This window comes from Rhipicephalus sanguineus, chromosome 2, assembly GCF_013339695.2.
Source record: "Rhipicephalus sanguineus isolate Rsan-2018 chromosome 2, BIME_Rsan_1.4, whole genome shotgun sequence".
Lineage (NCBI taxonomy): Eukaryota > Metazoa > Arthropoda > Arachnida > Ixodida > Ixodidae > Rhipicephalus > Rhipicephalus sanguineus.
Window position 1 is genome coordinate 21,117,172 of NC_051177.1, and position 26,105 is coordinate 21,143,276.

The following is a 26,105-nucleotide window of genomic DNA, read 5'->3' on the forward strand; positions in this document are numbered from 1 at the left end:
GCGTTCACGGTAAAATAGCCACACCGAATGCCGTTCGCCTTCGAGTCGTCTTAGGGGAATGCATAATGGACTAACTTATTCTAAATGCTTGTCTGCAAAAATCTGAGTGAAGGTTTCTTGGCGTTATTTACAAAGCGTCGTTTCAAAACACCCGCCGTGGTGGCGCAGCAGCTACGACAATGCGCTGTCGGGGGTGGTCGTCCTCGTCACCAAAGCGAAGAAGAAAAAGGGCAGCAGATGGCAATAGCCAGGGAAGGTAACGTATATCGCTTGTTCCGTTAGAAAATTTTACGTATTGACATTCCCAGTGATGCTACCGAGGACTTCTGATTTGGAGCAATTTTTGGAGCAGCAACATTTCCGTTTTGGAGCACTTTGGAGCAGCAAAAATTTTCATCTTGGAGCACTTTGGAGCAGATAATTTTGCATCTGGGAGCACTCTGCAGCAGCAAATTTTACATCCTGGAGTGCACTACAGAAGCATATTGCATTAACATTCAAGCACCTGAATATTATTATGGGGCTCTTATGAAGGCTAGAAATATTTCGATTCATTGCAAATCTCATGAAAAAAATCATCTCAGGAGAACTCCATATTTCACTCGCTAATGAAAAAATAAGGGCTCATGCAGTTGAATGTTCTGGATTAACCTCTTCGGCGATTATTTTCGACACTAGCAAATAAGCAGAATACCGGATCAATAAAATTGCACTTTATGAAATAACACTCTAAATACATCTATGTGGTTATCAGCAGACGTGGTAGACAAACGCCATGGCGTACAAGAGTGCATCAATGCCAAAGAGCCACACTGTCCCTAATGCATTCCCCTATAAGACAACTCCAAGGCGAAAGCCAGGTTCTTTTTCTTCTCGATCGATGTGTTGATCCTCCCCCTCCCTTTCTGCAAGATTCCTGGACTTCACCTGGTTTTGCACTACCTCTATTACCGGCGCACCGATCCCGGAAGCAGTGCAAAGCGACGATGTCATGTGACGACGTCATCACATGACATCACGATATATGACGTCATGATGACGTCACAGGTTTTGACGATCTATGACTTGATGATGACGCCATCACATGATGATTATTTTTCGCATCAATTGATTGACGCCGCCGACGGTCAATTTTCGTGTTTGATAAAGCATCTAAGGCTTTTGCATTAACATTGCGTATTGAACGCTCACAGCCTGGCCGTTAACAACCTGGCCTTACATACCAAACTGTCCTCCACCATGTCACCTCTGTGCCATGCGCGAAACAGCTTCGCTTATCGTTCACTTCAGAGTGAAATGGTTCCTCAATTTTTTTAAAACTTTTATTGTGATAGCAATTATATGGACACTCTCGGCGGATTTTTGCCGTCGCCATTGCCGTAATTTTCTGTATAAAGTCAAAATTAATTACATCACCACACGCATTCTAGCCGCGGGTAAAAGCTCGCGAGTGCTGGCGACGAATGCGGCTGAAGCGGAGATAAAACTAGCCGGCCGTCTGTCTCCGTCGCACGGAGAGCACATGAGATAACATCTTCCCGCGTGCGGGCCTGCCGTTGATTGCTCATCAAATAAAGAGGAAACGCCCCGCCCGTCTTTCGTAAGGAGCACGAAGGGACGCCAGGGGAGCGGAGGGGGGGGGGGGGGTACCGCATCGTTCGAAGGGCGCAGTCGCTTGCGCGCGCGCTATATCGAGGCATTAGGAGACGGTTCGTAAACTTGCTGTGCTCTCAACGCTTACTTCGCGTTTAGAGAACTCAGAGCACGAACACGCTTCGGTTCCTGGAGCGGCCATATTCCCTTAAACCAGCGTTTTGTTGAGTTACGCGAGATCGAATCCCAAAGAGTTAGCTGCTAGCCTTACTTCGTTTAACAATACAATTTGTTGGTATCGCATTCATTGCTTCGCCCTTAAGCGAAACTGAGTTTTTTTCAACCGTCAGCTATTGACCCTGGAAAGCGAAGGGCGGACGTGTAACATGGCGTAGCCGCTTCACTGTGGGCCGTCAGCGACGGGCCCGCTTCTGACAGCTGCGCATTTGCGGCTGCTCCGACCAGGAGATATGCTTTTATTAATGAGATTACATTTTAAAAAAAGCAAGCAAAAATTCGAATTGGAACCCGACAAATATATGCAAGGTCTGCCACACTGAGGTCGCCACATTAAATCACATGCTCTGGGACTGTGACAAAAACCCGCTAGGTGCTAACTCCGGAACCCTTCCGCCGCGGTGGGCCGCTGCCTTGCGCAGCTCCAGCCTCGGCGACCAACTTTGGGCTGTCCAGCAGGCCCGCGAGGCGGCGGTGAGGCAAGGCCTCGACGTCCCCACGTGGGAGACCTAAAGCCCAGTCGGCGAAAGCTCTGCCGGACCATCAATAAAGTTGTTACCAACCAAACCCTAGCACGTGAGCTCGAAAGGGCAGGGCCTTTTAGGGGGTATTTACCGCAGAGTGATTACAAACTCGGATGTGCTGGTGGATGGAATTACGAAAAGGCTCTTCTGGATGAAGATCCATGGATAAAGTATATATCTGAGGAAAAGTGTCAACGCGTTCTCACCGTTCGCGTGCTCTTCCATAAACGCGAAGCAAGGAACATTCGATATTGTTCCGTATATTTACTAGTTGCTAGCGATGCCAGATTTCATTCCGCGATGTCCATAAACAGAAGTGACAGACATTTTAGCGGCACGCATGTAGTTATTACTGAACATTGCTTTCCTTACTTGCCGTGCGACGCTTGAAACGAGCAATCAGCAGCGTTTCTGGAACAGACGACGTCCGCCAATGAATCGCCGTCGCACTTTCTCGCTATCGATAGGCCTAGACGTCACGAGCCTCTGCGGAGAGCGCGTTTTGCTGTCGAGCCGACTTGCAGAACAGAAGCTGCGTCGGCACCGTGCACGGCATCGTGGCTTACTAGGGATGCACGCGCGAGCGCTATTTATTCAGCGGAATAACTCTTGGTCCATGACTGCGACTTTGGCAGCCCCAAGATCAAGCTGCACATGTTATGACGCGCCGGCCGTGCGGTTGCCGGTGATAGACGCCCCCAAACCCGAGACTTTGGCGCAGTTTGGCGCAATCTTCGTCGATATTATCAGGATGGCGCAGTAAATACAATTTGGCGCACTTTGGCGCAGTTGGCGCAGGAGTGGAATCACTGCATTCCGTTGAAGTAAACGCCTTAGATAGAAAGATTTGCGCCATTGTTATAAATTTGCGCGATCGTGTTACATTTTTCTGAACATTGTACATCGCTGGTAGCGTTAGCGTTATATTTACCCGACATTGTACCACATTTCTGTCATTAGCGTCGATTTCGTGTAACAGGTTTTTTTCAGTGGAAGCTTCAATAATCACCGATGCTTCACAAGTGCGAATTGCGTCCTCCGATTTTAGATGCTATATTCATTTCAAGTTAAATAAGCAATTCACGCACAGAAAAAGAAGACAAGGAGCACGGCCGATAACTGTTACCAAAGCGGACACAACGCTTGCCTGTATTTCAGGGTTGAAGTGATGTAGACGTTGAGGGCGAAGACAGGAATGGTAATATGATAGAAGATTGAACAAGTATATAGCGGAGCATGCCCACATGCAGGCTGAAGAATTTCATGCAATCTGGATCAAAGTACAGTCAATATCAGGTTTCCAAACCTGTGCACTCAAAGGAGATATCAAGAGAAAAGGCAGGGAGAAGAGGATGCGTTCTATAACAAGACATGAAGTGGGTAATCGAATGCGAGTTTCCGGTTTGCTACCAGGAAAGGAAAATACAGCAGATCATGCGCCAGACGTTAAAAAAAAATGTGTTCTGCAGGTCGACAAACATGAAGGTGTAAGACGAATATTTCCCATCAAAGGAAATAATCTGTCAGGCTTATCCCAATACAGGTTCATGCACATCTATGCTTCAAATTGATAAGCGACGGGAACATGCGATTGGTTTCCGGGAAGGGCCTAATTTGCGTTATCCCAACTGTGCCCATTTGAAACCCAACACCTGCGAGGGAAGCGCTTCTTGTTTCATGCATGAGTGAGCAACATTTAATGAAGTGCACGTGCCGACAGAGTTTGCTACAAGGATCTTGCTGAGCACCGATCTCGGCTGACAAACAAAAAATCAAGTGCTGAAGCTATGAGGGAAATTGCGAGTGAAACGAAATGGGACAAATGATTGTTTTCGTAGCAACGGCAGATATGGACAGTGCATTGTAACGGTGCAAATAAAAAACAAAAAGAGAGAGGGGAAGACAGATGACAAGAGAAGACAGGGAAGTTAAACAAGAGGAAAATAATGTGCAAATGCGGAATGATTGATGACATCAGTATTATATTTCCAGCTAGCATGCGTGCTGTCAAACCACAGGTCATAGAATCAATTTGTGGTGCTTGCCATTTAAGTATAGTTTCACAGTACTGCATAGCAGAGGTCGAAATTGATTAAGATGAAGGCCTTATATGCTTCACGAGACGAAAAATCCGGCGTCATAACAACACAGTAAAAGCAAAAAACTCTGTAGATCCTATGCATTGTGGGAATCTGTTTCATGCGAAGCAGTCAACGAGTAGCTGTCTATGTTGCATTTTTTTGGTTTTGAGTGAAGCGTTACGGGAAGGATCGACGTGTTTTTGTAAGTGGAACCGTTTTGTGCTCACCATGGGCTTACTAGGCGCCCCGACTACACTGGCGTTGAAAGAGTAACCTATAGCCTTGTTACACAGACAGCCTAAACCTGGGTTAGTGTAACGGCGGTTACGCGTAACCGCGGTTCGCTTATGTTACACGGCATGCGAAACCGCGGTTATGCCGATAACCGCGGTTGTACCAAACCGAGCTTGGCGATCTCGGTTTGGCGGTTAACCGAGAAAATGGCGGCCTCCATGCAGGACGTGTGCACGCCGGCGAGCGTTCGCGAAAAACGAACGAATTGGACTGCACGAACTACGGAAAGCCTGATTAGGCTTTGGGAAAACAATTTGCGTCATCTACGGAGCACCTCAATGAATGCGAAAGTGTACGCGGCAATAACAGCCGAGTTGAACACCGGACTGCCGTCAGACACGGAGCCATTCACGCCAAAGCAAGTCCGCTTTAACCGAGGGTGCTTGTGCGCCGAGTAACACCGGCGAACCGTGGTTGGCACTAACCGTGGTTCAAAGCGGTTAACCGTGGTTGGTCGTAACTGCGGTTAACTTGCCTGTGTAACAAGAGTATGATCGTCCGGCGTAACGTCAGCATTCATGCTAAAGCACAGACGTCAGTTTTATCGAAACGAAGTGCACGCTATGGTGCGATTATGTGAATATAATACGTACCATTCGTTAAAGTATTCCTCCGGGGTAAAGCAGTGCTTGAATATAATTGCTGAGTCATAGCTGTAAATATGTAGCGCTGACTAGACTCTCATAAAACCGGCGACAACGCTGGAACCACAACTGACGTTAGCCCTACATGACACCTGTATCATTGGAGTATACACGTAATGTTTATTACTTTGTTATAAAATTAGGTAGCCAGCACTGCAACCAGACTCGACGTTGCACTGACAGGATGCCTAGATATGATCTTTTTCCAAAGCAGTTTCAAGAACTGGCGTCGCTATATGGTAGAATATTTGACTGCCACCCAGAATGCCTGGGTTCGATTCCTGCTGGGACCCTGATTTTTATTATTTGTATTACTCGGATCAACGCGGCCCATGCCGCTTTTTTAACAGCGAAGCTGTTTAGCAAATCGTTCCTTGTCCGGCAAAATAAAAAACTATCATCATCATCATAAACGCGTGTGTGCCACAGAGAGAGAGAGAGAGAGAAGAGGGAGAAAGGAAAGACAGGGAGGTTAACCAGAAGCAGTCTCCGGTTTGCTACCCCGCACGTGGGAAGGGGAAAGGGGATGTGCCACAGAATTTCGGTAAATCTCAGTACTCTCCACTTTATCATCATAAACGGGTATGTGCCAGAGAAATTGGGTAAATCCCACTGGTCCACAAAAAGCGGGGAAGGCAACAGTTAGCCCAACAAATGGCTGCGAAGCGACGGTGACCCCTAAGCGATGGAAGGGCCACGCCAACGACGACGTGACCGTAGACCTATGAGAGGTGCGAACGCTTGGTTTGAGCGCGAGCTTCTGTCGCTGCAGTTTGTATATCCGTGTCGTATCTCTGACTGTCTGTGGTTTAACTGGAGCCTTTCTGCGCTGAGAATGAACGTAAAAAAACATGGCTGATCCCTCTGTCATAGGAATCGGTATAACACGAAACTGAAACGTGTCTTCACAGTCGTAGTTGAGCGTTTGTTGGGTATTCTTTCGTCCTAACGGCGAAGGAATGCATGCTATAGCAACAAATTGTAACGTCACGCGAAGAACGGCAAGCAGCCCAAAACTTGCAACGCGCTGCTCAAGTAGAAAGGACGCATGGAACTAACATACACAGGATGAGCGCGAACTGTCACAGTTGTAACTTATTTGTATGTGAGCAGCGCGCTCCTTTCGGAAAAGCAGCCGCTGCAGTGAACGAAGTGACCTTCGTGCTCTCAACGCAAACTTGCGGTGAGAGCACAAGACGTACAAGCCACCGCCATCAAGAAATAAGCATACGCACGAGTGACCACGCCCTGTAGAGGCGCGCACTCATCGCGACACGTGGGGCGTCGATCTTTAAAGCGCGCTCTTGGAGCCCTTCGCGCCATCTCGCTAGTGATAACGAAAACACGCTGATGTCCCACCGATCTCTGAGTACCTTGGATGTGGGCGCGAAAAGACAAGGACAAAGGGAAGAAGGACACACACACTGGCGCTAGCGCCAGTGTGTTTGTCCTTCTTCCTTTTGTCCTTGTCTTTTCGCACCCTAGCGCCAGTGTGTGTCCTTCCCTTTGTCCTTGTTTTTGCGCCCCCACATCCAAGAACCGTGACAGACTAACAAGCCCGCATCGCTACCCTCTGAGTACCGCCACCGGCAAATGGTGTATATAAATAGCTCGCCTTTAACATAGCGAACAACGTGCCGTCTGTGGCCTTATCGTTTCGCGCCGCGCGCTGCGGAGCGAGGGGTCATAAGTTCGATTGCCGGTGACGGAACTTTTTCTTTGCCATCTGTTAGTTTTTATGTTTTACAACGTCATATCCGTGACGGAAATGCGTCAATGAAGCTGTGGTGGACCCCGGCATAAAACACTTTCGTGTTAAAAAATTGGGGAGGGGTGAAGCAAGTAGGGAAGGGTGTTTTTAGCTCAACTAATTTGAAATCTGTGTAAGGGCGAAGCATGCAGTGTGCGACAGTGTTTCCCACAGCGAAATCACTGGTAAAGGGCAATGAGAGACAGGAGAAAGATTACACACAGAAACCCGCAGTCCGCTTACGGTTAACGTGCATGCTGCGAATCTTTATTGTTCAACTACGCACAAGAGGAATCTCCCACCGGCACTGCATTGTAGGTCAAAATCCAGTGCCTATATATACGGAGTGGGCGATGAACGGTTGTGCAGCGCGAACAGTCGCTTTTTGCAAGGAACTCGCTAGCAGACCCTGCATGCGTCGGCGTTGTCTCTTGCGGGCGAGAGCGCGTTCTCGTTCCTCGCGAGCTCGTAGTTCAGCGTTCATCGCAGAAAGAGCGTTCCCATAGTCAACGCGCGCCGTTCGCTCTCTCTCGCCACACGACGAGAGCTGAGGCGGTGGGCGCGCCCTCTCTTGCGCTCAAGCAAATGGACCATCCCGACAGCAGACGCCGATGCACGATGCACGCCGACACGTCGAGCTCCTAAGGTGCTTCGCCCCAAAAACCTAGCATCACCTAATTAAAGCCTCGCAACGATATAGAAGCAACCTAGAAGCAACCTGCATCACCTAGCTAAGACTCTCCAGTGTGCCTTGGATAGACTGGATGACCGTCCCTTTAATGAAGCAAAGATCTTAGGAGCCTGCTCGCGCAGCATATCTGCCCAGAAAGCCACACGAGCCCTACTGCGGTACTTGAAAAGAACCCTATTGAGCGACCGCCTGTGAAACTCGGCACTGTGTGTGTGATGTGACATGTGTCTATCCTCTCTCTCTCTTTTACTCCCCTATTCCCCCTCCCCATGTGTAGGGCAGCAAACTGGACGCATTGTCTAGTTAACCTCCCTGCCTTTCCTACATTCCTTCTCTCTCTCTCTCTCTAGCTAAGACCTAGAAACAATCTAAGAACAACCAAATTCGTCTTCAGAATGGTCCAGTTTCGCTGTTTCAAGCACTGCGTGGTTTAGTGCGGGCTTCGCAAACTTTTTATCACTCTCACGCTTAAATTAACAATGCCTGTTCTCGCCGTTCCAGGGTACATATAAACTGTGAATCACCTGTGGCGCATACCCGCATACCCGCCCGTGGTATACGGGTACGTGCCACACATGACTGGAGAAAAGGGTTTCATAACGTACACAGCAATATTGTCGCGTTATTCACGTCATGAACAGACAATCGTGTTCCTCATAACCTCATGTCCTCCTATGCCAATGTTGGTCAACACCAAATTAAGGAGACTGCCACGTGAGCACCAGAACGTAGGCTGCTAGATAGATAGATAGATAGATAGATAGATAGATAGATAGATAGATAGATAGATAGATAGATAGATAGATAGATAGATAGATAGATAGATAGATAGATAGATAGATAGATAGATAGATAGATAGATAGATAGATAGATAGATAGATAGAAACGCCAAGTGCCAAAGGTTCGCTATGAAATGCTTCGCATTTAAAAGAACGCTGCGTTCCTCTCCAGCGAGGCTCGATCCGCGCGAGCTGTGCGCTCACTTCGTCAATGCAGCGTTAGCGTGAATCGGCCTATATGACATCTGTGCGCACCTGGTCCTTTTGTATTAGTTTCTGTGGATATGTTTAATAATGGTTTTATTGCGATAGAAATTATATGGACACTCTCGGCGGAATTTTGCCGTCGCCGTAATGTCCCGTATATGTATATTTATGTATATGTACATAAACACCACAAATAAAAATAATTGAGAAGGAAAATTTTTCAGGCTCCCGACCAGGGGGGGGGGGGGATTCGAACCTGCGACCCCTGCTCGCAGCGCACTGCCTTGGACAATTACGCCATGCACCATTCGATATCCAGGATACTAGCGGAAGAACACAAACGCACGCGGCGTAAGGTCAAACTCACGGGACGCCACAGGTGGCGAAATAATATTATACGAGACGCGGGCCAAGCTGCATCACTGCCCGTGTTACGTGTGCGTCGTATTACTGGCGATCAACGCTTGTTTTCGATTTTTGGGTTGTAGTGCCGCGCCACTCGTGGCCAGTCGGTCAGGAAAAAAAGAAGAGCATCACGTGGCTCGTGGTGGCGCGAGCTAGTGGGAACGCTTTGGCTCTTGTAGGCTTACGCCACAGGAGGGAAGGAACGAGACGGCTGGACCAGAATCACAGTGTATATCTGTACGATCGGTGCGATCTTGTACGCGTTCCAAAATAAGATGTGTCAGTGAGCAGAATCGACGCCAGCAGGGAACGGGAGCCGTGGCTTCACGTGCCACTGTCATGCGCCGTCTTATGTATGCATGTATGTATGCACAAAGGCGCTGAGCCGTGCTCCCAATTAGGGTTGCAGAAGTTGCGCCTTTTCCTTTCCTCAACCTCTCCTCTCTCTCTCTCTCTCTCTGTATGTATGCACAACTTTATTTTTCCCCGGTTAACGGGAAGGGGGCAATGGGACAGAGGGTGGGGGGAGGACCTACTTCCAGTAGGCCTCTTCTACCCTCTCAGCCCACTCCAGAATGGCCTCCTGAATGTGGGGCCTCGAGCTGCGCAAGGCAGCCTCCCACTGCTCCTCACTAGAAATTAGGCGTGCCAGGAAAGGGGGAAGAGTGTTTTTAGGGCAGCGCCACATGATGTGGTTTAAGTCTGCTGTAGAAGCGGCGCAGAGTTTACAAGAGGGAGAAGGGTTAACTGGAGGGATAAATGCGGTGTAGGAGGTAAGGGGAAGGAAAGGTGAGAGTCTGTAGCTGTCGCCACAGAATTTCGCACTTGCGCGGGGATTTGCGAATGAGTGGCGGAAAGGCTAAACGTTCTAATCGGTAGTGTGTGCAGATGTCGTGGAATGAAATAAGCCGATCGCGCGCAGTAAACGGTGCCTACTACGTAGCGAGTTGCGACACGTCGGATGCTTGTGGCCGGACGGTAAATCCTCGGGCACTGGCATGAGCCGCCTCGTTTCCGGCAAGGCCCGCATGCGCAGATGTCCAGATTAGTGCTACAATTTGATCGAGGGCATGGGCCAAAAGCAGGGAAAGGGCTTGCTTGGACACCCTGCCCGCTCCGAAATTATATATGGCTGTTTTGGAGTCACTCACGACAACACATGAATTAGGGATTGTGAGGGCCAGGGCTATGGCCGCCTCTTCGGCCTCCTCCGACGAAGAGGCAGGAATGGAGGCAGCGTCTTTGTTTTCTTCTGTTGAGGAAGTTATTTTTTTAGGTGGTGTGGGTTGTGTCGTGCGCTCTCCGGTTTCGTTCGCCGCCCAGAGGAGGGCGCTGCAGGGTCTTGGGACATAATGTATTGGGACAACGCGAGCGCAAGAGGCCGAGAGTGTCTAGCGCTCTGAGCATGCGCCCTAGCGGCTTGCAAATTTCTTGGGTCCCCTTGTTCCTTGTGTTCCAAATTCTAGAACTCTCTGGTGTTTCGCCAGAGTTGGGATGTGCGCGTAGTCGCCCGCGCTTGCGCGCTTATCTCTTGAAGGTGAGGTTTGTACGTCTTGTGCTTTTACAGCAAATTTGCGTGTTCAATCTATAGACTGCACGCAGGTCACTTCGCTCGTTGCAGCGGCCGCGTTTGCCAAAGGAGTGAGCTGCTAGCTAGAAGAGCCAAAGAAAGAAAGAAAGGTCTAGTTGAAGTAATTACGCCCCTATACAGGGGCGTAATTGTTGTAGTAACCCCCCCCCCCCCCCGCGCGCTTATCTCATGATGGGGGCGGCTTGTTCGTCTTGTGCTTTCACCGGAAAGCTTGCGTTGAAGTTACAGAGTGCACGAACGTCACTTCACTGGCTGCAGCGGCCGCGTATGTGAAAGGAGCGCGCTTCTCAAACACAGAGAAGTAACAACTAGGACAGTTCGTTCGCGCTCGTCCTGTGTATACCTGTGCGTTCTTTTCGTGCGTCATTCTTTGTACTTGAGCAGCGTGCTGCAAGTGTCAAGCTTTGACAACTGTTAGTTCGCACTCGCCCCGTGTGTGTTCTCCTGCGTCCTCTGTGCTTGAACAGCGCGCAGCAAGTTTCCAACTGCTTGCCGTTCTTTGTGACATTCTAATTTGTTGCCATCCCATTCATTGCTTCACCCTTGAGGCGAAACTTTTTGATGTACGTCTTTAATAGGTCGTATACGCTTTCGCCTTGCAGACGTCTTACGTACATAAGGGATCTCGTTATTTCTTTTTTTTACTAGCTGGTGTTTTCTAAGTTGAGCGTCTATCGCGAAACATCTAATTAGTTCAATTTTGCCAAGTTCGATTACTTAGGCACGCGCTGATGGATACAAGACCACGGCTGTGCGAGGCAGGCACTTACACATGACGCAACTAAAGTCTTCCAGACGTGAGCTACACTTGCGTAAGATAATTACAGCCTCTCCAGGAAAAGAAAACTCCTTTCTTCTAGTATCACTTCTTTTATGCGTGCTGGCACTGTGATCCCTGGGTGCACAAGATAATTGAAATGAGGTCAGCTCATTAACCATATTCCAGCGGCAGGTAGATTTTTTTTTCGACATGATGCATTTTAGGCATTCTGGTCAACAAAGCCCTGAGTGAAAAGAAGTCAGTAGCGCTAACTTTCATAGTTGCGTCGGCCAGCCTGATAATATCGGTTCCATGTAACCGATGTAACTAATGGCACAATCATTAACATTCTTGTCCTCAGGTCCCCAATTTTAGTGCGCTATTATACGTCACTCATAGATTAGTCCTGTTTACTGTGACCGGCAGTGCACAAAGTATGTGTCATGTGTTGAGCGTGGTGAGCTAATTATGATACGCTACAGGTGTTGATAATGCCTTCTTTCGGCCTTTATCAAATAAGACCAAGTATAACCTGCAGGCATCTCATCAGCTAAACGCTGAAAGTTAGAGGAACGGAAGGCACAACTCGCGAGCTCTGACCAGGAGGTGCAGCTAGTGCTTCTGGTTCACGTCATGCAGGTGGCAGCAGCCAGTGGAGCCCTGGAGTTGTGGCTCCACCCGTCGAGCTCGTAACACCCAAGCCCAAATGATTATCAATAAAGTTATTCCTCCTCCGCCTGTTCAGCACTTAAGCCGCTATATATGCGACCGCTGTGTAAGTATTTTCCGAGTTGAAACTTAAAACATAGTCTAGTTACAGGGACGCTCGATTTGTCTCTTTTCCTGACATTCGACAAAGCCGTACCGAATGCTATTGTTGTTGTTTGTTTGACAGACTTAGTCCCGTCTCGAGTCTTGCCAAATCCGGTGTGTCATGGCTTAGCCTATTCTAAGTGATGTTCTGTCACATTCTAGAAAAAAAAGGCAAACCGCGACCGAATGTCTGGGAGCCTTACCGATTATTTTAGTCTTCCGACAAAGATTGTGCGCCCAACGCGAACAGAGTTTGTTCTGGAACTAACCCGGCCACCAAGAATAACGCCGGAATCTTCGATGGCACATGTGTAAATGCCGACACGCGTTACTGCTGATCAGATTACCGAAGATCAATGTCTGTGCTTGCCGCTTTCGCTGCACATTGAGTGTTGCTTCTTTAACTGGGCACAAGTTCGCCCAATAAAGCGTTTCAACTTAACCTGATGCGTTTTCCTTTCTTCACTGTCACATCTACGTGACAATGTGAAGCAACGTAATGTTAAATAAGAGAGACAGAGAGGCAAAAAGCAAAAAGAAAAAATGTAGGTTAGTCAGTCAGATTGCTTTTACAGGCGTGGGTAAGAGTGATTAGGCGTCTATGTCAGAGCAAGAGGAAGAGAGAAGAGACTCGATGACATAAATGTGACCACTTTTATTTATAACCTATTCGTTTCTTGGCCAGTCCCCCAGAGTGGGTGTGAGCCATTCATAAAGGCAATCGTCATCATCATTATCAAAGGTTCAGAGGTCCACCCGAGTTCCATGACGGAACCTTGCTACTCCACCCTGTCGAAGAATGTGGGTGAGGAAGATGATCACCGACGACGCTTAAAGAGTCACGGCGCTCGCGCGAGGCTAAGGTACGTGGAATTTGCATAAACCGTTTTTTTTTTCAACTGGAATGTTGTTTACATCTAGACACGTGCAAACAGCTATCGCAAATAAGTTGACAAACTGTTGCACACTTTTTGTGTATATTTATATTTACTGAAGCGTCAACTTGTGATGTCGCGTTGTTTATCATGACAAGTCAATTATCACTTTTGGTTTGCCGTTAATGCCGAAGCCAGATATACAGTTCGTCTTTGGCGAAACGTATGCAGGCTTACAGAGTGAGTCTTAGTGAATAAACGTGCGTTAATAACATATTTGCCGAAATCGAGAAGAAATGGGCTTGGACAGGGCACGTAGTGGGAAGCCAAGATAACCGCTGATCATTAGGAGCAACAGGCTGGGTTCCATGAGAGGGCAAGCGCGGCAAGGGGAGGCACGAACTTAGGTGGGCAGATGAAATAGGCAGGTTTGCGGGAATAACGCGGTCGCAGCAAGCACAAGACAGGGTTCATTCGAAAAACGTGGGAGAGGACTTCGACGTGCAATGGGCGTAGCTGCAGGCTGCTGCTGATGACGATACATACTTTCGTAGGCTATAAATCGTTTCTAGTAGTAAGATTCAGTGGGTACGAACGAGTAGAGACCAGAGCCAACATACTGTTGCCCATGACATTCAGTTTTACGCACGAGAATCCTTCTGCATGAATACGATGTATGCGTATGCTGCGCCGCAGCGAACGTGCGGTATTGCAACCATCAATTAAGTTGCATCTTTTATTTCTGATCAGCGTGTCTTCTCAAGGTACGCAGAACTTTCTGCGGGATTCGAGGGCTTGAACACGCACTTAGGCCTAGAGAGTTATACTCCTATTGGCAGCAATCGTCTTGCGCGAAAAAGATGTCCGCGGCTCGTCACCAAATCTCGCGCCTATTTTATTCGTTCAGCGGGAAGATACTCCTGCTTGCTTGCAAGGGAGGCGGTGCTTCATTTTTCATCAAAGCTAGAGCTACGAAAGTGAAGCCTTCGAGACGTTCGGGTAGGACACGTGCACAGAACTGTTGCAAGTAATTCAGTGTAGGAGTACACATGAGTACGCGAGTATGCTAGCTGCGTGCCCTAATGGTCTCACTGTCTTACATCATTAATCAGGACGAGCCTATTGGAACTCGTTAGAGAAACTCGGAACCAGCCGACAGTCGGGTACGTCTGTCCCTTTCATAGACAGCCTTCAAAAGTGGAATGAACGACCCGGAAGGAAAAAAAAGATTCCTGTGCCTCCTTTCACCAATTACTTTTTTTGATCAAGTCGTAATTTTACCCGTTCAATCAAATACGCTTCTCGGCTTCGCTCCACGAAGATAATAATAATTTATATATGAAAGTAATATGACCAGCCCGAAGAAGTTTCCATTCATTTGTATGTTTGATTGTCGACGCTCACATAGTCGATGCCTCCTTCCCCTCGTTACTAGCGACATCTCTGCTAACTGAAAGAGATCGTGGCAGCGCTATCCGGTACCATAAGAGGCTGCGAACAGAAGTGGAAGGTTCGGTGAAAGTAGCTGCTAAAAAGGAGTTGGATAAAATGTTCGAAGCTCCGCACCGTATTTGTTGCATCATGCCCTTTACGATGTCGGTAGGACTTCAAAGGCTGCATATTTTGTTTACCCATGCTTGATCCTACGCACAAGCACGCTAATACGTTCAACCTTTATGGTGCCTACACAAAGGAAGACTCGGCGAGGACTTCTTGCGGTGTGAGTTAAAAAAATCATTGTAGGTGAATACGCCGCTTAAGGCGTACGAAGAACTGATTAGCGTGACGAAAAATGAAAGACCAGCTGAAGTTCAAGCTCAAAAATGTTGTCAGCGGTAGATATAATGGAGTTACTCTAAGGATATTTTCACCATAGTAAACCACCCAGAGGTAGAAATTTAGTTGTGTTGCAGTTGTGCACGAGTCTACAACGAACACGTAATCTTGAGAATTTTAGATGCGAAGCAGCTCTTTGACTAGCCTGTGTAACGCTGTCCCTCCGTGCGTCCGTACGAACACGCCGCAACGCGCTCCCCTCGCTGCAGGGGTTGGAGCGGTGCCAGTAGGTGACGCCGCAGCAGCGCGTTGACGTCATGCTCCCTTCGCAGTGCACGCTGACGTCACTCTCTCCCTAGCCTGCCGCGCGCTCGCCGCAGCACTCGCAGCTGCCGCCTCGTCCGCTCGCCCGCAACACCTGCCGCTACCGCCGCTCGCTCCGCTACCTCGACCGCCGCTCGCTGCACCGCCGACTCGTCGGTTCACGCGCAATAAACCGGACGCGCGCCTAACGTACGCGTTGAAACATGTGTGTACGTGTCACCTCTCTCTTGCTTCACCCTCTCCACCGCTCGCAATGCTCGAGCGCAGATCGAGTGTTATAGTCGCGGGAGACTTCAACGTTGACGTCAGCGGAGGAGGAGGAGAATGGCTCGTCGATTACATGCGCGACGTGCACTCGCTGAAGTACGTGTCGGCGGAACGGAAACTACCCACCACGATAAGGGGAACGTGCATCGATCTGGTCTTTGCGAACTTCGGCGTCGAATGTCTGCAGGAACCTCTCAGCGTGCACTTCGCCGATCACAAGGCCGTGGTAGTAAAGGCGAAACGCGCGCCAGCTCCGGTCCAGCGCCCATGTCCACTCTGAAGAAACGACAAGACCTAGGCCAGCCATCGCTTCAAACAAATCTTCCAGCACTCACCGCATCACCCGCATTAGCGCCGTTCAACCCATGACGCCACCCGTGCGCAACGCTGCTGATTCGCATCCCATCAGGGTTCCCTTTGTGAAGATGGTGTTAATTTTTCGAAGCGGTGTCGTAATGGCGGATTTACACACGTTTGATGATCCAAAAGAGGCCCTCGCTCGTTTCGCTCTTTCCTTCACTGTGCTCCGTTCGTCAGCTCATCTCTCGTTCTAGCTGAGTACTTGTCCTCACCTCGCACGGTGAGGAGGGGCACTCAGCCAGAGGGAGCGGTGAGCGCGCGTACGTGCGTGCAGACAGAGAGGTTCTTTTTGTGGATGACAAGAGCAGACGACAACGTTGACGTCACGGCGAACGCTGAGGGGCTGAGGATTGCCGAAAGGCGAGGAGAGGAGAAGAGGTTGTTCCTTAGAATTTGTGGGGAGTAAGCGGCTCCGTGCGTGGCCACGTTTGGCATAGTTGATCGTGACGGCACTCAGAACTCGATGGGCGCGTTTACTTGAAATGTTAAAAAAAATTATCGGAGGTGGTTTAGAGGCCCTCTAATGGAATTTATACTAAAAAAATCATTGGATAACCTGAGCTCTCGTATTTAAATGTGTTTTCTCAGCGTATCTGCCGAATTTAATTGAAAGGTGTTCGTCTTTTTTAGAAAAAAACACTGACAAATACTCCCTTCGAGATGTTCTGCTTTGATGTTGCAGCCGAAATCGACCAAGAGTATCTACACCATGAGCAAAGAAACTAATAATAAAGCACATGTGATCATCGGAAGAAGTTTCTAAACTTAACTGTCACAAATACGCATGTTGGAGCTTGAACGAATGTTTGCATCCCGAGCTGTCGAATTTAAAACTCGGGTCTCCAGCGTTTACTCTGTAGCACCAATGCTGTCGTTGCAAGTGAAATAGATTGGTTCCCGTAGGCGGTAATGGACAAGGCTATTTTCGTCTTTTTGAAGTTTTTTTGTTAAACAGTGTTTGCCGGCTTCGAAACGATTTTGTCATCACGTTATGCGAAATGTGGTTTCACAACACTGGCGCGCGCGTGCCAGTTTCCCGTGCGGGCATCTTATAAGGTTTCTCTTCAGCCTCTCATGAATTCTGCAAGTAATACTCATCGCCTACATGATGGATTTGAATGTAGGTTGCCTCAGTAGACGGCGACAGAGTTTCGGAACAGATTCAACGTTCAGTATTGAGTAAAAATGAAAGGCACTTAATATTGATCATCCTTTTAAAAAACCTATATTTTGTAACCATTATTTTATATGTTGCATCACTTATTCACTTTTTTTTTTAACCAAGCGCGTTTGGCGAACACCGTGCTTGATAAACAAGCAGCCACAGGATGAAAACATATGTCTTGTACATCACGAACTCCGCGTCCAAACAGTATGACGCACTCTAAACGTCGATAGGAAGCATTTCTCATCGTATTAAGTAGCTCGTGTATCCAAAAGAGAGAAAAAAAAGCAACGCTATAAATATCGATAAGAAAATAAAAACAGTACGCCAAGAATAGAACAATAAGGATTTATGTTCTTGAAATATGTACAGCAGGAAACACGTTATTTTTTTTTTACCATATATACAACAGAAAATCTATTTGAGGTCGTTCAACTTTTAAAGCAGATGATTTGAGGATACCTTCGGTTTACGTTTAGCGGCCAGAGGCTTGTTTGAAAGCGTGTAACTTCAGATTTGCGTCGCATTGAAGAGTTAATATGTTAATATTCATACATGGAAACTTTGCCGCAAAGCCACGTCTATCTAGAAAAAAAAAGAGCTTTCAAAACCTTGAAATAAACACACGTTACCCAGTGTATACCAGTTTTCCCAACAATTACGTTACGAAGGATCAGCAGTGATGCTGACTCAAGCACACAGCAAAAGAAACCATGCACCTAATGAAGCAGGGTTCTCTCATGGTCAGTAATAACATTGTAATACTTGAAGAGTGAAAAGGAGCGCACTAATGAGCCATGTGTGCCTCAAGAAATTTACTGTACGCTGCGCGTCAACAACTTTCAAGCGTGCGTGAATATTCATTACGAAAGAACACAAGTAGAGACATAGCATAACTTATAGCAGTTGGAGATTACAGAAAAAAAGTTAGAGAAAAAAACAATAGACAGGCTCAGAAAAATGTAGCAGCAGCAAAGGGGTTTAGCCTAATTGGACCCTTATACGATGGCCGATCCTTCCCTTGGTTGTTCACTGCCGGCAGGTGCTTCTCCCACTCCTGTTTTTTCCCTTGAGATCAATTGGCACAAACGAGGTATATTTTCACATTTTTTTTGTGACGCACCAATAGCCTCTTCGCCTAAGAGGACGGAGAGGGAAGGGCCAATACATGATAACGTCTCAACGAAGAAAAGAACAACAAGCAGTTATACAAAGCAGGTGTATCCAGTGACTGGAAACGGGCGAGTATCGCTTGATGTTCGCCAGGTATCGTCCTTCTTTTCTCTTTCTTTTTTCTTGTTGTCTTAGCGCGGTGGTCACTGACGTAATGAGAGACGGATCGGAGGCTTTTTGCGGCATGGCACGAAGCTTGTCGTGTCAGCGCCTGCCTCTAGGTAAAACACGTTCTTTGATACTTTTGAGACCAAGCAAAGGTCGTGACTTGCATGAAGCTAAAGAACGCAGAAGAAACAGAACGTAAGAAAAGGCGCGTGTAATCAGGCTAGCAATGAAATGTGTTTTCTTTCACGCAGCACACATGCTACTTAAAGGGTACCGCTCAAAGAGGAAAACAGAAAAGGATGAAAGCAGGAGAACCCGCGGAAGGAAGCAGTCCGTTCGGAATGATGTCTCCTTCGGAAGGAGTGGAATTAAAAGGTAACCTTGGGATGCACCGCCACTTTTGTGGATATGGAAAGCCTCGGATATCATTGATGCATGGTGTTTTGACACAAAGCCGCAGTCTTATTTCATTGCTCCAACAGCTCTTGGTCATACTTATGAGTGGGCGTGTAAGAAAGGTGCGAATAATCAGCGGTGAAGAATAGGTTGGCACTCAAGTCTGCTGAAATGCTTGGTCAGCGACGCTGCGACAATGGCGAACATTATCATAAAACGAATTCAGTCTTTTGGCGGATTTCGCCCTTGCGCTTATCTTCTTGAGTAAGAACGCAGGGTCGTGCCTATGGCTTGGCGCCTGCGTTCGTCAACCTCCCTGAACGCGAATTACCCAACGAGTATGAGTATGATTTTTGTTCGCTTTGCTTCTGCTTCGCCTTGCTTATGCTGCCCCTAGTGTAGTGTAGCAAACTAGAAGTTCCAGTCAACCTCGCTGTCTTTCTCATTTTTTGTATCACTCTTTCTCTCTCTGTCGGTACAGCTGCGTTTCGGGGTGTTTTGTACACGTGTTGCGGGAATGGGGATATCTCCAAATAAGTATGCTTTTAAGAAGAGCTTAAACATATATAAACACTCGACTTGTATTTCACATCGCACATTCACCCACATGCACGTAGTTTTCTCTTTTTGCTTGTGTACTTTGTACTTTTTATCCGCGTTTCCTCGTGTATGTGTATGGTCCCAGTATACTGGGTACGGATCCATGGAAGCTAAAGAAGGATGCGAAATTATGCGTTGTCACTTGCCCGTTAATGGGGACGGCAATCGCCGGGCGGATTCTAAGGGCTGGCGTCACGGCCCTCCGAAAACGCACCACGAAAGCGCGGACAATTTAGAGTTGGTCCTTTGGTGCGCCAGCGGACGCCGGTTGTGGCCCAAAGACCGAGTCAGGGCCGAGAGTCGATAACACAAACGAAAACGAAATATATTCTCGCTTAAGGCAATACAAATATCACAAACACATGCACACTTGGCTGGTACCAGTTACAACTTCACAATATAATTCAGATGGTGTTTACACAACGGGAGCTAAACAAACAGATCACACGCAACAAATGCAATCGCATGCATTAAAACTATTCAATGACCGTTAAAGTCCTGAATAAACAATGGCGTATCCAGTCCACAATACTTGGACGGTAATCGAATGCTTCTCTTCAAGGAAACACTCACGCCAGCTCCAGCGTTGATCGTCGTAGCTCAACCGTCGTCGTGAATTGTCACGTCTCACACGGCGTCGTCATCGGATTCTTCCAGATCCACGATCGACTGACCGCACACCATCATAAACACGTCTTCTTTGGCTAACGGAGCCACACTTCGCATAACTTCACCATCACCGGCCCACTCCTTCACTCACTGACTTCTCGACTCCCCGACTGCACTCCTTCACTGACTGCCCTACTACTTGACTGCTCGTCGTCGCATGCTTTTATCCCTTCTCCCCTGGTTTCTAGAAGCGTCGGGAGTGTTCTCCGGCGCGTAGTACAGCTAAGCCTGGGGAAAGGGCGAGAGCTTTCTCGTAGGTTCGAATCGCGGCGGCATCGCTCGGGGATGCGTCCCCCCTTCCTTCTAGAAACATCCAGGTTTTGCCGGGCGTTTGATCGCGTGGTCTGCGTCTGGCTCCAGTGGGTGAGGAGAATGCGGCGCGCCGGCGTTACGGCGTTATTTGATGCTTGTTTTTCGTCTTTCGCGCTTCTTGGGCGAGCGGTTCGCGCCGTTCTGCCTCGTAGCTGCTTGAAAGCGGCCGCGCGCGCGCTTTATAACACGCTAATTTGTGACATGCGTCGTTATCGCGAAAACCAAGCAGCTGGGGGCCACTGTCAAGCGCGCATACAATGGGCTTAAGCCGCGCATCCTGCTCCTGTATCGGGAAAGAAATCAACACACGGACAATGAGTCAGTCCCGTAGTCCACTATATCCGGCATCGGCCCACGTTTTGTGCACACGGGGCACAACGGGCGAAGAATTCAGACCAGCATACCACTAACAGGACTTCTGCAATATGTAATTGCAACATGTAATCGAAACAGGTGTTTCTTCTGTGTCCTATTTATGCACTTCGTTATTGCCATCACCCGCCGCTACATAAGGCGGTGGCCTCCGCAGTGCCTCAGAGGGTAACATGCTCGGCAGCTGACCCGAAAGACGTGATTTCTGTGCGATGTTGGTGCACAGTGGTCTACATTGACAAAGCATTCCACTACGGCATCTCTCATCGCCTTAATCGCTTTGAGGCGTCAATACCCCCTAAACCAACAAGCATTTCGCGGTGTTTCTTCCGTGAAAAGAGACATGGATACATTGCAAAAGTGAAAATAATATATGAAACGCACTGAATTGACCTTGCTGTTGACATACTCCGCTCTATGTAAAAATAAAAGCAATAGTCTGAATGTTCCGCGTTAAAATTGCCATCGTGTTATCCGTCATTACGTAGTAGAATCTGCATTAAAGAATGAAGGAAGGGAATTAGTGAGGGCTCGATTCTCTTTTTTTTTTGACACAGCCTTAATGATGATTAATCTGCATTTAAGTATATTATACATAACATGGTTTCAAAACGACCACTTGAGTACACATCTATAGGGCACATACTGACGGTGCTTCCGCGACAAGCAACGATAACTTACGTGGAAAGCAAATCCAAATTACCACGGTTATGCAGCATGAGAAGCAGCTGCTTGGCAAGCCTCCTCTGGCTGAAGGAGTGACCCTCCGCCACGTCAGAGGCGTAATATACTGAAACCACTCAATAATCCTCTTCTGTATCCTCTTACATTTCCTTCGTTTAAGCATTCAGACCATGTCAATTATAACTGAAACACTAGAGCACAAAAAATTTTCTTCAAGATGCTTCCCAGTATGACTGGCTTCATGGTAGTTGTGTCGGCACTGGCTTGCCCGCTGGCTTGCTTTTTTCATTCGTAACTTGGTTCTCTCTCTGCTACAAGTAAGGCTGCTATCTCTTTTCCATTAGTACATAACGGCCTTATTTCGTAATCGATCGAGCGTCGAGTGAAATTGAACGCAAGCAGCTGTACGCAGCAGCAATAGGTGATCTCCGCATTCGCCATATGCGGCGCTTAATTACGGGCGAACAAGTCGACACAAAGGTCAGATCCACAGTCGGAAAGAATATCGATGTAAGGGCCACCGGATTTGCCTAATTAGAAACAGCCAGCGAGGTCGGCTTCTTCTTAGAGTCGCCCATGGCTTCATCTTCGTGGTTATTTCGTCAGCGTCTCGTTAAAATTCTTGCAACTGGCCGAGGTGACTTATTAGCTATTACTTTCTTCTGCTGAGCAAAAAATTGTGCTTTCAGTCGCCTTAGTTTTTTTTTTTGGCACCATGTAAAGTGAGATGACCTTCCTGCCAACCATGCGGAGGAAGCTTTTCAAGCGAATGGCAAATTCTCCCTTTGTTGAATCTCGTGCTAAACAACCAACTGAAATTAGCTGGTAATATTTCTTTAGTCTCCGCTTAGATAAAACTAAAATTACATTTTAATGTACTGTAAAAGCACAGCGCCTTGTTCTGTTATTCAAGTGTCGGCGTCTGTCATTATAATCATCATAGTCAGCATATTTCACGTCTACTTAGAATGAAGGTCCCGTCTAATGATCGCGAATGTATAGCCTGTCCTGTGCGAGCTGATTGTATTTTATACACACAAATTTCTTAATTTCACCACCTCATCTCTGCCATTCTGTGTTGCGTTTTCCATCCCTCGGTGACCATTCTGTTGGTCTAACTAACCATCGGTCTTTAGAGCAACGTTGAGGCAAATTACTGCGTCGGCGCCTTCACTTGCCCTGATGCATGACACTGCTTTGACATTATAACGCAGTTTTTAATTTTCAATGTGCCTGGCTTCCCAACTGCTTGCTGTTTCTGGGGTGTACATTCCATTGACACGCTGGGAAGAAGATGCCCCGCGTGCACATTCTTCTCATAACACGGGGAACTCGTCCTCTCCACGAAAGCGCAGCACTGTTCATAGTGGTCTCATGTTTTTCTTGTGTCCCCTTTTGCTCTCATCCGTTCAGTGGGAGTATATCGGTGCTGTTTATCACCAAAACACCATCGCAACTGTCGCACATAGAAGTGGATATAGTGTGAGTGCTGGACTCACTAATGAACATTGCTTATTTCTCTGTTTTCGAAAACCGATGCAACCGACTGTCCAGTTCTCAGCGCTTCTACTGCGGGCTTCATAGGTACGGGTGGTCGAAATGACACGCTCTGAGTACATCCTCCTAAATTATCGAGGACAGAACCTCTGCTCGGAGCCCTCAGGAGAACTGTTGCATTTTAGCTGGGCACGACTACCCAATCCGACAGTGTTTCACTCATGTGGTGGCTGCGTCACCGTTGACGATGCGTCCGTCTCAGCCTTTCCAACTTTTATTTCCGTCGTACGCGCGTGGTGTTTTCGCCCCATTTTCTCACAACGAAATCCGCGTTGAAGTGTCCTACATCTTGTCTGAAACTGTTGTGGCGTGGCGACCAGTGATCGGCTCACGAGCTTTTCTTTGGATCCGGACACGAGCTAACTCGGTATTGTTTCAATTTGGGACTGAGCGCGCAGGAAACTAGTCGGAGGTAAGCCAAAGAATTCCCCAAACGTGCAACAGATAGCTCACGGAGGAAAAAAGTCGCAGTTTCATTGCAAGGGCGAATCAATGAATGCGTTAGCAACAAATTGTAGTGTTACCCGAAGTGAGGCTGGCGGCTAACTGTTTTTTATCCTATCTCGCGTAACTACAAAATGCTGGTCTAAGAGAATAGGCCGCTCCAGGGAGATGCTATCCGCATAGTAACTTCGCGTTGAGAGCGCCGCACGTAGAAGGGTATGGCTTTCGAGATAGTGCGCGCGCCAGCGATCGCGACCGCGCCCTTAGACCCAAAGTTCAAAGTATACTGGCTGCTCGCGCGACAACCCCCCCTTCCCTCCCACTCCTCGTTCCCCACCTCGCGTCTTTTTTTCATGGTCGTAAAGACGGCGGGGTGTCTCCTGTCTGCTTCAACGGCAGGCCTCCCGAGCGGGGTGATGTTTCGCATGCACCGTCCGAGCGACGGAAGCGGGCCGACTCGTTCGATCTCTGCTTCGGCCGCGTTCGTCGCCCCCGCTCGCGCGCTTTTACCCGCGGTAGATCAACAATGCGCGGGGGGATCTTATCAATTTGGACTTCAAACCAGAAGGACATGACGGCGACGGTGACAGCAACGGCGACGGCGAAAACCTGTCGAGCTGTCCATATAATTGCTATCGCAATAAAAGAAGATTATTCAAGTGATTTCTATGTTAGCCTTTTTCTTACGCAGAGCACTATGATACTGAAAAGCAAGTGTTCTTGTGCTGTCTGTCATATTTAGAACCACTGCTCATTGGCTGCCAGTAGTCCCTTGTGCTGAACCTATAGTTCAAGCAATGATGTGATAGTTGGACCATGCAGCGGTACTCCTTTTACTTTTGGTATGCGAAAATACTGGGTTAAATTAAACAAGTTCTGGCCGACTTTTAAAGATAAGTGAAGTGCGAAATATTTGAAACATTAACAGATCGAAATAACAATAAGATAACCTGATTCCTGGACGAGTTAAATGCTACGTTGACGACGGCAGAAAGGCGGAACAAAGCCCAAATGTGCATTACGCTCCAGGTATTTCGCTTCACAGAAGTCTCAATCTATGTTCACAACGTTACGGACTTACTACTCTTGCTGCTACAATATGTTCGTTACTTGTCTTATGCTTAAATGAAAAGCAGTCAAAAATAATATTATCTGGGGTTTAACGTCCCAAAACGACGATATGATTATGAGAGAGGCCATAGTTGGGGGCGCCGGAAATTTCGACCACCTGGGGTGCTTTAACGAGCACCTAAATCTAAGTACACGGGCCTCAAACATTTTCGCCGCCATCAAAAATGCAGCCGCCGCGGTCGGGATTCGATCCCGCGAACTTCGGGTCAGCAGTCGAGCGCCATAACCACTACAAAAAGCAGTCAAAACTGAACAAGAAAATTCTGCAGACGTACAAGATCCATCCAGGCCTTTCAACCAGGCGTCATTAATGCTATACAAGCAAGCAGAGGACTGCATAAAGCATTGATAAATTATTTCCTTATCGACATAAAGATAGTTGTTTCACTATAACAAGGATTACTGCATTTGGAACAAGCGTTCAGAAAAGAATATCATAAAGCTCAATGGGCAGAAAGAAGAGAAAAAATTGAATGGATCATCTGGACACAACTCGCGTTTGAGAATAACAAATATAAAAACAAAAACAGAAACAATGGGCTTTAGCTTCAGGCGTCTAGGAACACAACTGCTTCCCCGACAAAGAAGCTCTAACGATTTCTTATTACACCTTGAGGAAACAGAGGTGTTCGGACAAGATGTTGTCAGAAAAGCATAATAAAAAATCACGCCATATCCACGAAGTGAATGATGATTGAGGAACTGGCTCGGAGATAATCGGGTAAACTGTGAATGCTCCATACAATTCCTCTGCTGTCATATAAAGACGTCACACGTTTTTATAGTAGCGATTGTGGTCAGGTTGTTGTTGAACGACAAGCGGTCGCAGATATTGCAGCTGAACGTGTGGTCGAGGAAATCGAGGAAATGTGGTTTTGCCTGCGTTAATATCATCATCAAGGCGCTCGAAGAAGAAGAGGGAGAAAACTTCTCTTTCGCGCCAGCTGCGCCTGTAGCGGTCGCCTATGGAACTAAGGTTATGCTTACGACGCGGGACATTGCCCCAGCTTAAGAACCTGGCGAGCCAGCTCCTAAAAGGCAACGATAGTCACAGCGCTCAGTAAAGGCTCGAGGCAAACAATTGCACCGGGAAACGATGATAGCGACGTTTGCGCAACGTGAGCAAGGAACGTCAAAAGAAACACTAGCCATGGTAACACATGCGGAGAATCAGGCGTCAATTAAGCACTCGAATCAGCAGCATCGGCCGGAAAACAAGCGGCCAATTATAAAAGCGCAACTACAGTGCTGTAGGGAATACATGTATATGTGTAACTCAGAACAATTGCGCAAAGAACACGGACGACGACAGCGGTTTTATTAGAGTCTGACTTTGGTTTGCCTGCCGAAATGACAAGTGCTCTTCGCTCTGTCTTTAATGAATGCCTTAGGCCTCTTGTTGTAACATTTGAAGCACCCGTTAACGGGTCGATCAGGTTTTTAGACCTCACCCTCACTTTTGCTAATCAGGTATGTTGGTGTTAAAGCCGAGAGACAAAAAACCCATCCTCTCATATTCATC